The 16,958-nt window shown below is 41.7% G+C and overlaps 1 protein-coding gene across 4 annotated transcripts in view; it reads left to right on the forward strand.

The window, feature by feature from the left end:
- FAM110A (family with sequence similarity 110 member A) overlaps positions 1-16,958 on the forward strand; it is a 218,088-nt gene that overhangs the window by 58,111 nt on the left and 143,019 nt on the right. For 2 of the 4 annotated variants that reach the window (XM_069952182.1, XM_069952185.1), the window contains 2 exons: positions 3,343-3,449; positions 3,643-3,691. The gene's annotated coding sequence lies outside the window, so the exon portion shown is untranslated. The remainder of the gene's footprint in view (positions 1-3,342; positions 3,450-3,642; positions 3,692-16,958) is intronic. The other 2 variants (XM_069952184.1, XM_069952183.1) reach the window with 2 other exon arrangements.

A 16,958-nucleotide genomic window follows, 5' to 3' on the forward strand; every position in this document is an offset into this window, starting at 1 on the left:
ACACACACAGCCTGCTGCGGCCATAGCACACACACACAGCCTGCTGTAGTCATAGCACACACAGCCTACTGCAGCCATAGCATGCAGACACACTTACACACAGCTGCAGCCATAGAACACTGAAGAAAAACACACAATCTTCTCCCAGAGAGAAAACACCACACTGAGGACAGAGGTTACAGCTACACTACTTATGTCTCCTCCTTCTCCTCTATATTACACAGGATATCTTCATATTACACTGCTGCTCATATACAGTCATCCAGCATCCAGGAAGAGAACAGCACAGATCTCCCCCTACACAATGGACTCTTCCAGCTCAGAAACTAACTGCCACATAGTGACCGACACCTTTTCCATGACCACCCTTATGTAATATGGCCAGTGTCCTTTTAGAATGTTGCTCATAATATATATTCATGAGCAAAACTTGTAAAGTTCTTATTAAAATTAAATTCTACATATTTCTTAATGATTTTTTAAAGCTGGAGTCGGAGTCGGTATATTTTTTTCCAACTCCAGCCAAAGCTAGCTCCAACTCCGACTCCAGCCAAAACTAACTCCGACTCCATGACTACGACTCCACAGCCCTGGTTGCAAGTTGGATCCTACAAATTTTTATATTCAGATGGCCCCATACACACATAATTTTCACAAATATCATTCGTAACTCTTCCGTATTGTTCTCCGTATTTCGCAGATTGGCAAAAGAAAAGGGGAGGGGGGTTAAAATGATGTCACTAGCTGTCCCAACCAGTCAGGAGGAGCTTAAATGGTGATGCCACAGAATTGCAGAAAGCAGTTGAGGATGGTTTTGTGAACCACATTACTATCAGAACTATTTAATTAATGGGGTACAAAGTACTCTGTGTTTGTAGATCCGCAGATACTGAACACTTATGCAGTATTAAAAATAAGGCCTGAACCTAAAACGTCCCTCTTAGGACATCCAAAAAATTGGGAGGTATGATAGTATATAGTGATGGACGTTTTCTAGGCAGGAGATAGAACTACAGTTTTAAATCAGGTTTAAAATACATGATATTATGATGACATACTGATACAATATGGATCATACGCAAATCACATACAGCTGCGTCGGTATTTTCATCTCTCCACAGATATTAGTCGTCATTTTCCAAACACAAAGGGGCAGAAGCATCATCTTCAGAATTTTTTGTTGTAGGTGGTACTTTTTAGGCCTGCACAAAATTGTATGGTTGTTGAGGCAAAATTACCAAATAAATATTGCACTTTTTTTGGCTAAAAAACAATGCTAGAGTAGGCATAGAGTACTGCTGCTCAACTTTTTTGTGCAAAAACCTAAAAATCGTACATCTCACTAACAAAGTGACTACCATAGTTAAGCCTAGGATTTCTCGAACTGTAATACATGTCATATTATGATCCAGTGTTTGATCATACCCTTAAGCTGGGTTCACACTACGTATATTTCAGTCAGTATTGTGGTCCTCATATTGCAACCAAAACCAGGAGTGGGTTAAAAACACATAAAGGATCTGTTCACACAATGTTGAAATTGAGTGGATGGCCGCCATTAAATGCAAATATTTGCTGTTATTTTAAAACAACGGCTGTTGTATTGAAATAATGGCAGTTATTTACTGTTATATGGCGGCCATCCACTCAATTTCAACATTGTGTGAACAGATCCTTTATGTGTTTTTAATCCACTCCTGGTTTTGGTTGCAATATGAGGACCACAATACTGACTGAAATATACGTAGTGTGAACCCAGCTTATAGCGTACAACTTTGATATCCTGCCTGCAAACAGCGTACCAATGTAGCAGTATATATATAATCACTTTTGATAACACAACAAATTATAATAGTCACGGTTTTCATTATACAGATGTAGCCTGTGTTAACTTGATCACAGTGATGTGTTTTACTCGGTTTTAATTGACTTAATGAAAACCAATCAATTTTTGGAGAAAAAGCCCAAAAAGCTATACGTACAGTGTAATGAAGCCCCTGCACTTCTTTCAAACATTTAACTGAAACCTATGAGTTTTGCACATTACCCCAAAATCAACGTTTGTAAATGTCCTGAGTGTTATGCAAATTACCCACAACTAGTCATGTGGGTGTTCCTCAGTGCCAAACTAGTCACCGGCCTCTCTAGGAGCGTCGGTGCCCAGGGACAGCCCCTCTGGGTGTGATCTCTGTGCTGGACACTAATGCACATCACAGAGGGGCTGTCCCTGGCAGGATTACAGCAAACTGGAGCGCACTATCTTTGACTAGCTTGGTGCTGAGAAATGGCCACATGACTAGTTGATAGTAATTTGCATACGGTGGGGGGGGGGGAATGGGCAAAGCTCATAGGTGTCAGTAATATGTTTAGAAAGTGTGCAGGGGGCTACATTACACCTTACGTATACATTCCTGGACATTTTCTGAGTGATTGGTTCCCTTTTATCTCCCTGACACAACTATCGCCTTCATTTATTCATCTATAGAGCTGTATGAGGTCTTATTTTTTTTACAAACCCCATTGTACTTTATAATGACTTTCTTAATTTTTCCATAAAATATGCCGCAAAGTCAGAAAAAAATTATTTATGAAGTGACATAATTTTCAGGTGGATTTCATGTTTACAGTGTTCACCATGTTTGGCATGTTATCTATATTCATCTAGTCAGTACAGTTACAAACATATCCAGTTTATAGAACCTTTGTTTTATTTTACTACTTAAAAAAAAATGTAAAGATAAATGTGCATATAATTGCTCTATTCTGACCCTTATATCGCTTTTATTTTTTTGTCATTGGATCTTTTTGAGGGATTATTTTTTTAGTTCCATGGTCTGTACTTTTTATCACTACCAAATTTGCTTATATAGGATTTTTCGATCACTTTTTCTTAAAAAATTTTCTGGGATGTGATGTGACCAAAAATCAGCATTTTTGCTCTTATGCTGCGTTCACATTGCATTTTTGCTGTCTGTTTTTTCATCTGTTTTATGCAAAAAGCAAAAAATGAATGCATTGGTGTGCATTCGTTTTGATCTGTTTTTCTATGCACTTTCAACATTAAAAAAAACAGATCAAAATGCATTTTTTTTAACATACACAAAAATGCAGTGTGAACCCAGCCTTACCCATCTTACCATGAGAAATGTGATAATTTAATAGTTGGGGCTATTCTGCATGTGGTAACACTAAATATGTAAAAATAGTAAAACTGGGGTAAATTACAGTGACCCTGTCCTTATAACTTTCTAAATCAGCAGGGGAACTGATGTAAAGCATGTTTGCAATTTGCATTCATTATTTTTATTTATTTATTTTAAATTTTTCTTCTTTATAACAAAGCTATACTTGGATCCAGGACAAGAGTCCTCGCGTGAAAGAGATCCAAAAACGCCGTCCGGAGCTGACAGGGACGCTGGCAGCAGGAGAGTCAAGCAGCAATCTTCACGGTAGGGATAGTGAGTATAAAGTGTGTCTAATTTTTTTTTTTTATGGTACCGCCGGAGTTGTCCTTTAACTTTTTTAGTCCTGGTCACTTGCGCACTTACAGAGAAGATAGTCATGTGATTGATGGACACATTATGCCCTGACACTCCGTACTGGCCGGGACTTCATGTATTTAGTCTCTTTTTTTTCAATCAGCTCAACCAGTACAAGACTTAAAGGCTTCAGGAGACTGGGCTGGATACAAGTAAGTATAGAACTAAGCATGAGAACTAAAAAAAATTAATAAATAATAAAAATAAATTGCAACATGCTTTATATCACATCCCCTGCTGATTTAGAAAGTTTAAACTTGGATGATTTATTGATGTAATAAAAAACCTTTTTTGTTATTTTTCCATCTTATTTTTGTAGTCCCCATTGGGGAGTTTTTATGAGCAATACCATGATCGCTCATAGGGATCAATGTACTGCAATGATCGATGATCTCGGCAGCTCGGGGCAGCGGTGTTTATACTATTTAAATGCTGCTGGGAAAATTGACAGTGGCATTTAAATGGTTAAAATAGCCAGCATGGGAGATCACTCTGTGACGGCTATTAGCCCCGGTCTCCAGAGCAGCCCAGTATAGTGGAGGCTACAGTTTATACCTATATATTGAGCCCCTTTATATCTTATTGGGATTAGAGATGAGCGAACCTGACGAGTTTTGGGTTCGGGCCATAGCCATAGGCTGTATCCCAGTTTTCCAGGCGGTCCTCCGGCTGTATCCACCCTCTCCACGGAGCGGGCAGACAGCGGCAGTCAGAAGCCGAGAGTTTAGATTCATACGAACCCGAACCTCAGCAGGTTCGCTCATGTCTAATTATGATGATGCCAGTTACTAAAGGAAACTAAGACTAACCTGCTGTTATGTTTCCAATAAGGCCAGGAACGCTGAGGGGGAAGGTCATTTTCTTACCTCATCCTCAGAGTATGAATCCTTAATCCATATGTAAATAAGGTGGTTTGGTGTGCAGGGGGAGAAGACTGCAGCCCTCAGTGCACTGATATTATTATATAATGAGACAGGGCTCTACTGTGGTGTCTCTTTGGCTGCTCATCTCTGCCGAGCACTGAATATTTATAAGGAGGGGCGGACAGGAGGACTGATGAGTGCCCTGCATGCACACCTGCCCAGATCCTCCATAGCCATGGCTCCGATGATGCCTGGCCTTGTTGTGCAACACTTCCTGGTCTCAGAGTGAGAATGTTACAATCCCTTTAAATCTATATTATGTAAACCAGTACAGACATAATATTTCTCACAGCTGTGTGTTTCCAGTCTAGATGCCAAGCTGGTACATATTACCTGCCCTGACACATTGCAGAGCTGAGCTGCTGCTCCATTTACTTCAGAACATCTGAACATTACTTCTATAAAAAATATATAGTCTTGCAGTATCAGCTGCTGTATGTCCTGCAGGAAGTGGTGTATTCTCTCCAGTGTGACACAGTGCTCTCTGCTGCCACCTCTGTCCATGTCAGGAACTGTCCAGAGCAGCAGTAAATTCCCATAGAAACCTCTCCTGCTCTGGACAGTTCCTGACATGGACAGAGGTGGCAGCAGAGAGCACTGTGTCAGACTGGAGAGAATACACCACTTCCTGCAGGACATGCAGCAGCTGATAAGTACTGAAATGCTAGGTTTTTAAATAAAAATCTGGAACTGATTTACAAATCTGGAACTGTTAATGGCAGGTGTTGGGAGAGATATGGGTCAGCTTTTGCCCCATGCACTCTCGGCTCAGTTGAGCATGCACGTGTATGGGTGAATCTGAAGAGGCAGCTATAAATTCAATGTTTAGCTGACATCTATCTTATATATATGTATGTACTATGTCAGTGCTGTCGCTCACAGACAGGAAAACAAGCACATGTATATTAGAAAGTTGCGTAACCTCTCAGTATTCAGAGATTAGGCTTTATTTATACAAGACAAGAGCCATCAGGGATATGTAACCCACGGAGCGAGGTCTGACAGAACGTGTCACTGAGACGTTACATGTGCAATCCTGTCATATCACTGGCATTTTCCTTGACTTCTTTAACATATGGGAAAGCAGTCACAATGATGTCATAGTCTGTGAAGTGACACACGTCTGTATATTCACACTCGAGGGGCAACGTCTGTGAAACATTAAAAGGTTATGTCAGAGTTTCCTATAGGGGAGAATGTGCAGATGATGTGGATTAGGGAACACGGCGGTGTATACTGTCTCCTCTATGCAGGTAGTGGTTTATAGTGTATATCTGCATTATCTGCCGGGTGTCAGCTTACTGCAGAGGCCGCTCTAGTGATCAGGTGAGCACACACCGACCATCTGCAATGCAGCCGCAGATCACAAGGACAAACCCCTGTAGCCATTATACATTTATTCATCATCTTCCTCCTTGTCTTATTATAGCAGTTAGTGAGAATTGGTTAGAACCACTGGGGATGAGCTCGATTTAGACATATGCGGCTGCAAACAGTCCTACTGAAAATCAGCTCTATTTATCTGAATGTGAAGTCCTATTCAGATGAGTGAGACTCTCAGAAACGACATAACGGCAACAGATCCACCATGTGTAAACTCACTGTGTACATATAGAGTGAGCCTGCATTATATATGATCAATTACTGATATGGATGCTGGTATACAGCTTTAGCTATATACTAGAGCTGCATTCACTATTGTCTTGGCTGTTACTGACGGCTCCTTTATTCACTGGACACAGTGACCTCATCAGCAGAATAATGAGTGCAGCTCTGGAGTATAATACAGGATGTAACTCAGGATCAGTACAGGAACAGTAATGTAATGTATGTACACAGTGACCCCCACCAGCGTAATAGTGAGTGCAGCTCTGGAGTAAATACAGGATGGAACTCAGGATCAGTAATGTAAGTACATTGACCCCACCAGCAGAATAGTGAGTGCAGCTCTGGAGTATAATACAGGATGGAACTCGGGATCAGTACTGTAATGTATGTACACAGTGACTCCACCGGCAGTATAGTGAGTGCAGCTCTGGAGTATAAAACAGGATGTAACTCAGGATCAGTACAGGATCAGTAATGTATGTACACAGCGACCCCACCAGCAGCATAGTGAGTGCAGCTCTGGAGTAAATACAGGATGGAACTCAGGACCAGTATAGGATCAGTAATGTAATGTATGTACACAGCGACCCCACCAGCAGCATAGTGAGTGCAGCTCTGGAGTAAATACAGGATGGAACTCAGGACCAGTACAGGATCAGTAATGTAATGTATATACACAGCAACAATTTTGTTTGTAAGGTAAAAGGTTAGGTAAAAGTTGCCATCTTGTCTCCTATATATTCGGTAGGGTTTCTACAAATGAATAGATTGAGCAATAAAACTAAATGACCCTGTGCAGAATAAAAGTGGATACGATAGGTGTGCTTACAAACATATCTATGTACTGTATTACACATCCTCTCACAGGCCGCACGGCTGCGGCCGCAGTGAATGTACAGAATATACAGGGTTTCTAAGTGATCCTCTTATTGGCTGAGGAGGATTAATTAAACCACAAGCTTCTCAAGAGCTCTCTGTGTCTGCCAAAGAGTAAGTGGCTTTAAGAGCTGGTCTTTTAATCCCACTCCATCACTTTCATTTCCTGCTACCAGAGGGGTATCATGTCGTCCACTCTGAAGGCTTTGTCAGCCTCACCTGCCACTTGCTTTATATGACTATGATACTTGCTGCATCCCTACATACAATACAGAGCTGCTAAAAGCTTTGTGTAATGTGTGAAACTCATGAAGAAGAGGCCATACAATAGAGGGTTAAACGCATCTCAAGCGCCTATCAAATAGCCAATGTGAATGAAATTCCTCAATACCAAGAGGGTCACTGGATTATCTTGCTGTGTTAAGAAGCTATGGGGCAGCCCTTTTAGCTTCTGCTCCTCTACCCTTTGTATTTACAGCTGATGCATGCTCAGGCGGGTGAAAGACTTGATAACCAATGAGGGGATCCTATAGAAAAAATATATAACTTGGAGTATTTAGTTTTATACTAAAGGGTCATCCAAGAAAAATACAGCTTTTTTCAAATACTGAGAGCATTCTGTCAGACTGGAAAGACAGGAGACAGGACGCCACTCCAGTCTCTGATTGGCTGAGCAGCCAGTCCATTAGCCGGGACAGGCTTTCCCTCCGTTCGTTTAGACTGGAGATCTTTAAATAGAAGTCATTTTCAAATCTGTAAAACTTTATGACACCCGTTAATTTGGAAAGAAAAAAAAAGAAATCTTTTCACCAGAGTAACATCTTGGCTTGCACAAGGAGTGTGTGTGTGTCTGTGTATAATAATAAAGACTCAAAAATGTTAAAGCTGGGTTCACACCAGTGTCACTGATAATATAATATAAGGGTGCATTCACACATACAGGATCTGCAGCAGATTTTATGGTGCAGATTTGAAGTTGCAGATTCAATGCAAAGTAACTCTGGGCCATCAAATCTGCTGCGGATCCTGTATGTGTGAACGCACCCTAAGGCAGCATGCAGCAAACGTGACCTATTAACGTCTGCATTAATGTGACAAACCACAGCATGGAGAATCACACCACAGGCATAGCATGGGTGTATTTTTTGACTGCCTATGCATCACAATGTACATTGGTGTGTGTGTACAATCAGGTAACCATGGCTACCAACATTCTCTTTTTGTTGTTGTAATGAGATAATTTTTATTGAAAACAATCAATTTCCAATTGACAAGTATTACTCATACAAACAATAATAAACTTAAAAATCAAAGTTTTGTACAAGTTTTGGGTTATTTACAAAAAAAATAAAAATAAAAAAATCTGTGACATGAGAGATATAGGTACATACCCATAGGTTATACTAGACATATGTCATTTGTGCAGGTATCGCTCCACCATGGATCAATGAGTGTATGTACAGTATGGGCCTATATTCAGACTCTAGTGATTCAGCCTATCAGAGTTTTTGCAGTATTTATGGTAAAGAGATCTCCTGAGCGCAGGATTTATCATGATGGCCTCAGCATATAGATCTCCCACTATAATAGAATTCCTTGCTTCCCGGTCACACACAGGATAATATTTATATGGAATAGTTATAGAAGATCTGAGGGCCGTGTCCCAGAATCCACCCCCTCCTATGTTCCTGGCCGTATGTGCACTTAGTAACTAGGGTGTAAGCTAAGACACTCCTAAGAAGGGGGAGAGGTGTAATAATAAGCGAGATCTGTGGTTTGACCAGAAACTTCTGTTTGCTGTGTAGACACTTCCTCTTATTATCCTCCTTCTGGAATATGCTGTGCGGGGACGGAGACTCATAAATTCCAGCTATTATTATAGGGATTGACTTTCTGGCTAACTTCTCTATAGCTGTCTGGTTACTGGATGGTCTGTACATTATATAGTAAAAATCTAATGGAGATGACAGGGGAAGCAGTCTTATGATAGTCTCCTCCTAATACCTGGCTGCAGATACTGATGAGATGCCGTACTCACCTCACAGCCCTGTACATAGTGTGTGCTGTCATGTACAAGTCATTGGTACTTCTCGAGTAGCCATGTTGCATCTTCATGGCTTGTCATACATCCTCTCTTATAAGCATTGCAAAAAATACCCCCAAAAACCTATTGTTTCATTCAATGTTTATGTGAACTCCTGACTGTGCATCCACCATATAAAGAAATCTGAGCGCACGTTTTTCCAATAACATACCAGCTGACACACACCGCTAAATAGCTGACATCAGCAATCGTTCTCATGTTGGTTCTTTAACCCTTTAAATGCTGTTATCAATAGCGATGTTACTGGGAGTATGGGGGCGAAGGTTGGAAATGTTAAAATTTTATAATGTTCAATAAAAATCTAATTACAAAAAAATTAGGCCCCTTAAAAGTATTAAAAAACATATTTTTAACATTCAGAAAACCCTCCCCCAATAAAAATCAAATCACCCCCCTTTTCCCATGTATAAAAATTTTTAAAATAAAATAAAAATTTGTGTCACTGCATATGTAATTGTCTGAGCTAATAATAAAATATTATGTTATTAATCCCACATGGTGAACAAAAAAAAAATACTTAACACCAAAATAGGCTTTTAAATCATGTATTAGAAAAAAAACAATTGATAAAAAACAGTCAAAGTGCCAACTAAACCAAAATAGTACTAAAATAAACTACAAATCACTACAGATAAAAATAGGCGGTCATAGAACCGCAGATATGTAGAAATACAAAGTTATAGGAATCAGAATAGAGCAAGAAAAGCAGAAAACATAGAGAAAACATGGATGCAGCTATAGGCCATAGGCAGTATATATGTTTTCCAGGACTCCCAAGGGCTGCATCCAACTTCTGCAGCCCCCAGTAATCAAACGCAGAGCAGTCTAAGGTTGGTGCTCGAGGTTCGCTCATTTGTATCATTTGCTCATTTGTGTGCACCTTTTTAGATCTATAAGTGGCATAGTAAACTGGGTTGTCTAGACTCAAACATGGCTGCTCTCTTCTAAAATCAGCACCTTTCCTGTTCTCAGGTTGGGTGCCGTATTGCTTCTTATTTCCATGCAAGTGAATGGAGCTGAAATGTATTACCACACACTGCCTGAGGACAGGGGTGGCGCTATTTTCACAATAAAGTTGCTTTGTTTTGTATTCTAATCTTGGATAACCCCTTTAAGGGATCTTTGTCTTTGGCAACTCTGGTATGAACGGAATAATACTGGCCTCCTGCCTGCCAGCCCTTCTTGGGTGCTTTGCTGTAAAGCTGCACCTTTTCACATATAAACGCAGATACGTAGAAATTATAAGAGCGATCAGTCACCGGGCCTCTTCTAATCAGCTTGTTGAAATTTTAACCAGAGACATTAATGGAATGATTCCTCCCGACACCCAAATTAAACTGAAAAAAGGAAAACTTTCTATCCCGCTGGCAGTCGGTGCATTAGAGGTGGAGCAGACGTGGGGGTGGGAGGATAAAAACACGCTGATTTCTAAACCAGTCACTTTCTTAGTAAAACTGCCAGAGGTGACTTGTAGGTCTCAGACGTGGCTCTGTTTGTGGAAGAACTTGGCAGTGCTACACTGTCACACTATATCACACACACCTATGACTCTGCTGCTGAGAAAAATCAAAATAATTGGCTTCTCAAATTTCAGTAAATTAAAGCTACTATTCAACAACATTGACGACCTGCCAGATAATATGGCGTTTGGTATACAACAGGGATGGGGAACCTGCAGCCCTTCAGCTTTTGCACAACTACAGTTCCCATCATGCCTGGACAGACGTATTATACAAATAGGAGCAGGGGTGATCCAATAGTACAGTCTGGTAATGCTGGCTGGTCATTATATAGAAGAACTGGGATTAACCTATAGCGGGGGTGTCAAACTCAAATACACAGTGGGCCAAAATTAAAAAATTGGACAAAGTTGCTGGCCAACCTTGATAATTATATAAGCGTGAATGTGGCGGTCCTGGCACTGTCAGAGTAGCGTGCAATGTTCCTGGCACTGTCAGTGGTGTGAGTCTCCCTGCACTTTGCCCTATGATAAATGACATGATAAATTGCTATGATATGATTAAACCCAAACCCATGTTGTAGCCAACCCAACCAAAATTGCCCCACATATTAGCCAGCCCTCCCAATAGTGCCCATATAGTAGCCAGTCCTCCCAAAATATTCTCTTATAAAGTAGCCAGCCCTCCCTTATAGTCTCTTTTAAAGTAGTCAGCCCTCCCTTATAGTCTCTTTTATAGTGGCCAGCCCTCCCCTGTAGTCTCATATAGTAGCCATCCCTTTCCCCATAGTCTCATATAGCAGCCAGCCCTCCCCCATAATCTCATATAGTAGCCAGCCCTCCCCCAGTGTTCTTATATATTAGCCATGGCGGTCAAGATGTAATTCAAACTCTTAATTGCCTGGTGGGCCAAAAATAATGGCACCATGGGCCAGATTTGGCCCGCGGGCCATAGTTTGACATGACTGACCTATAGGAATCACCTTTTCTGGCTCTCAGCTTTGGTTTCCAGAACTCTGGTAATCCCCAGGATGACAAATAGGTTATCACAACTAAAACATATCAGGCACATATATAAATCCTGGCAGGTAATAAGAATAAGATTAGCAACTCTTATACAGATGACTGGAGCTAGAGATAGTGGAAAGGATGATATTAGAGATGAGCATGCTGGGGTCCATAAAAACCCAAGCGTGCAGCATCTGATAAATGGTGGCTGAAGAAGTTGGATGCAGCCCTAAGGGTCTATCACACAGGCTGCAGTCACATTATTAGAGGTGCAGGGTCTATTACACAGGCTGCAGTCACATTATTAGTGGTGCAGGGTCTATCACACAGGCTGCAGTCACATTTTTAGAGGGGCAGGGTCTATCACACAGGCTGCAGTCACATTATTGGAGGGGCAGGGTCTATCACACAGGCTGCAGTCACATTATTAGAGGGGCAGGGTCTATCACACAGGCTGCAGTCACATTATTAGAGGGGCAGGGTCTATCACACAGGCTGCAGTCACATTATTGGAGGGGCAGGGTTGTGTCTCACAGGCTGCAGTCACATTATTAGAGGGGCAGGGTCTATCACACAGGCTGCAGTCTCATTATTAGAGGGGCAGGGTCTGTCTCATAGGTTGCAGTCATATATATATACTGTATTTTCCGGCGTAAAATACAACTTTTTAACCCCGAAAAATGTGTGGTAAAGTCAGGGGTCGTCCTATAGGCCGTGTGGTGTGTGGTTGCCGCATACTGTGGGGGGAGCTCAAGAGCAGACGCATCCTTGATCTTGCACAGTAAATGGCGTAAACGCAAAAAAATGCCAAACTGCAAAATCTGAAAAAATTGTACTAAAAAGTGATCAAAAAGTTGCATATACGCAAGCAAGCTACTGATGGAGAGTGTGAAAGATGGGTTCTCTTATACGGCAGTGGGACATACGATCATTCGTCTATCACGTTCCCCTTCAGTTAATTTCTGTTATCTTCAGTGTGAAGTTACATGGTGGCCTGTCCCGTCATCAGGCCTCTCTACCTTTAATTACTTCTTTGTCAGAATATAAAATATAAATATAGAGGATACACTCACCGGCCACTTTATTAGGTACACCTGTCCAACTGCATGTTACCACTTAATTTCTAATCAGCCAATCACATGGCGGCAACTCAGTGCATTTAGGCATGTAGACATGGTCAAGACAATCTCCTGCAGTTCAAACCGAGCATCAGTATGGGGAAGAAAGGTGATTTGAGTGCCTTTGAACGTGGCATGGTTGTTGGTGCCAGAAGGGCTGGTCTGAGTATTTCAGAAACTGCTGATCTACTGGGATTTTTACGCACAACCATCTCTAGGGTTTACAGAGAATGGTCCGAAAAAGAAAAAACATCCAGTGAGCGGCAGTTCTGTGGGCGGAAATGCCTTGTTGATGCCAGAGGTCAGAGGAGAATGGGCAGACTGGTCCCAGCTGATAGAAAGGCAACAGTGACTCAAATAGCCAACCGTTACAACCAAGGTAGGCAGAAGAGCATCTCTGAACGCACAGTACGGCCAACTTTAAGGCAGATGGGCTACAGCAGCAGAAGACCACACCGGGTGCCACTCCGCTCAGCTAAGAACAGGAAACTGAGGCTACAATTTGCACAAGTTTATCGAAATTGGACAGTAGAAGATTGGAAAAACGTTGCCTGGTCTGATGAGTCTCGATTTCTGCTGCGACATTCGGATGGTAGGGTCAGAATTTGGCGTCAACAACATGAAAGCATGGATCCATCCTGCCTTGTATCAACGGTTCAGGCTGGTGGTGGTGGTGTCATGGTGTGGGGAATATTTTCTTGGCACTCTTTGGGCCCCTTGGTACCAATTGAGCATCGTTGCAACGCCACAGCCTACCTGAGTATTGTTGCTGACCATGTCCATCCCTTTATGACCACAATGTACCCAACATCTGATGGCTACTTTCAGCAGGATAATGCGCCATGTCATAAAGCTAGAATCATCTCAGACTGGTTTCTTGAACATGACAATGAGTTCACTGTACTCCAATGGCCTCCACAGTCACCAGATCTCAATCCAATAGAGCATCTTTGGGATGTGGTGGAACGGGAGATTGGCATCATGGATGTGCAGCCGACAAATCTGCGGCAACTGTGTGATGCCATCATGTCAATATGGACCAAAATCTCTGAGGAAGCTTCCAGCACCTTGTTGTATCTATGCCACCAAGAATTGAGGCCGTTCTGAAGGCAAAAGGGGGTCCAACCCGTTACTAGCAGGGTGTACCTAATAAAGTGGCCGGTGAGTGTATGTACCGCCTCTTCTCTTGAGAGGTTTATGTGACTGTATATGTCGCCTTCATGTCTGATATATATATATATATATATATATATATATATATATATATATATATATACAGGTAAGACTACAATTTCTTCCATCTGATTTGTAAGGATTTGGAAACTACAGATCAGCATCCAGCACTTTCCTCCAGTATTCCCCTGTGGTCCAGCAGGAGGCAGAGGATGTGGATAAATCTCAGGAAATGGCTTTCACTATTGGGCCTCCATTACCATGATACTGCCATGGGATTAATATTCCTCTTATAGTGAACCCACATGAGACTAACCAGGTGCACATGGCAGGGTGGGCACAGGAAGCAGCCCACCCTGCAGATTATTGCTGCACTGATGGTAACACCGACCTTTCTGTAAATGCCATTTCCATCCCATGGCCCTGACTTCACCTCATCTGATTTATTCTGTAGACGTAAGAATCACTTCAATAATATTTGTGTAGGGCTCAAGGAGGACTAAACGGCATTATACAAGTAGAGGATAAGGTTACGGTGGAGACTTCACGCACATGTGAATCCAAGTAGATGTGGTGCTTGGTGATACGTATCTATAGGAAAATACCTTTACGGGCCTGTGCAGTAATATAGAAATGGTTACCCTCTGAGGCTTGCACTGATTTCAGTGAGTACTCTCTGAAAGTTTACTTCTCAGCAGGATTGTCCTACATTGCTTGCTACACTAGAAGATCCAGGAATATTTTAAGGTTGTCCTACCCATTGGGGGCAAAATTTCAGTTTGGGTCCTATTAGATGAAGCGATTTTTAACAATAAACGATTGCAAACGAGATTGTTAAACGTTAACCTGAAATTCTTCCCACATTACTCAGAACGATAGTCGTTAATTTGGATCAATACTACGATCCCTTACTCCATCTAATCCCAGTAAATGAAGGAACAATGTGGAATTACATTGAAAAATTAGTGAATGAATGTGGAATAACAGCAAAGGATTAGCCATGATTTTGGTGTCTGCACCAAACAACGATGAGCGATTTCTCGTTGGTCGTTTGATCGTCCCTTTCATTTATACAAAACGATTGTCGTTTAAATTCGAACAATATAACGATAATTTGCATGATAAATGTCCCGTGTAATAGGGCCCTTACATTCCTCTGGGCTTCAATCATAGGAGCAATAGACTGGGTCAGCATACTCTGCAGCCATAACTTTCCCCTGACATTGACGGCCCCCTCCCCCATCTGCACGCGCACACTGGTTGGGGCTCCCTGATATCGCACAGTTTAAAAATTACGGTAAATTTTAAGATTTTTCATTAAATTTAATAAATGCTTGAGCCAAAGAGGCTCCTGCGGCCAATGTTTCATGTATTCCGCTATATTGGGGAATTGTGGAGGTGTTCAGCATACTATCTCTATACACAGGGTACCTATGGCCTGTGAATGGAGCCTCTTATCCATGTACACGGCACCTCTTAGGTCACGCGTTACGCGGTGTAATGTCTTTTTCTGCCCTGACACTTTGTTAATGAGCTCAGGATCATTTCCTTCTTATTCCACATATTAACCGTGTGCAGATTTACAGCTCGTCCGTGCAGCGTCTGGCAGGGAGTGATGGTGATGATCACTCTCCTTGGGAACAGCAGGCTTGTTCCTGGTATGCATTACATGCTTGTGTGCAAGTCTCTCCCAGTTCCGGATTTTGAGACGAGCCATGCGATATTACAGCAGCGATGATCCCACTCTACAAAGTGTCTTTGTTCCTGTCTGGAACGAATGGATTGGAGGCAGCAGGCTCATTTGTCATATTGCTGTGCAGAGGAGAGTGGGGGCTCTGCAGGCGTCCCTGTTATAATGTGCACTGCATGTCCTACATATACACTAAATATGTCATATACTTCCCTGTATACTGCATGCCCTACACATACAGTACATATGTCATACGCTTCCCTGTTATACTGCATGTCCTACATATACACTAAATATGTCATATACTTCCCTGTATACTACATGCCCTACACATACAGTACATATGTCATACGCTTCCCTGTTATACTGCATGTCCTACATATACACTAAATATGTCATATACTTCCCTGTATACTGCATGTCTTACACATACAGTACATATGTCATATGCTTCCCTGTTATTCTGCATGTCCTACACATACAGTACATATGTCATATGCTTCCCTGTATACTGCATGTCCTACACATACAGTACATATGTCCTACACATACAGTACATATGTCATATGCTTCCCTGTATACTGCATGTCCTACACATACAGTACATATGTCCTATGCTTCCCTGTATACTGCATGTCCTACACATACAGTACATATGTCATATGCTTCCCTGTATACTGTCCTACACATACAGTACATATGTCATATGCTTCCCTGTATACTGCATGTCTTACACATACAGTACATACTGTATGTCATATGCTTTTCTTTATACCATATGCCCTACACATACAGTACATATGTCCTATGCTTCATATGCATAGTGAATAAGGTCATACCTGTAATGCTGACTGGACTATTGCAGGAGATAGTGGGGGTGGGAATAAGTTCTTCCACAGATAAATTCTTGCTGTTACATCAGGACATTCAACGCCTGTGATGGTAAATCACATTGCGATAATACCCCCACCCCCCAGCTGCTGTTTCTATGACTGTGTCAGCGTGGTCAACCTATCCATGTGCTGCTGTTCCTAAGAAAATTGTGAAATCTTTTGAAAATACCTACTTATTTAAGGGGTTCCTTGACAATAAGCCCAGGGACTCCTAGTTATATCATCTGTGTGGAAGCCTGGCGATAAGTGTTTAAAGCGGTATCCCCATGTTAGCTAATAAAGATATACTTGTAGGGCTCATCAAGTTAAAGGGGTACTCCAGTGAAAATCTTTTTCTTTCAAACCATCTGCTTTCAGAAAGTTATATAGATTTGTAATTTACGTCTATTTAAAAATCTCCAGTTTTCCAGTACTTATCAGCTGCTGTATGTCCTGCAGGAAGTAAGTATTCTGTCCAGTCTGACACAGTGCTCTCTGCTGCCACCTCTGTCCATGTCAGGAACTGTCCAGAGCAGGAGAGGTTTTCTATGGGGATTTGCCGCTGCTCTGGACAGTTCCTGACATGGA

This window comes from Dendropsophus ebraccatus, chromosome 14, assembly GCF_027789765.1.
Source record: "Dendropsophus ebraccatus isolate aDenEbr1 chromosome 14, aDenEbr1.pat, whole genome shotgun sequence".
NCBI lineage: Eukaryota > Metazoa > Chordata > Amphibia > Anura > Hylidae > Dendropsophus > Dendropsophus ebraccatus.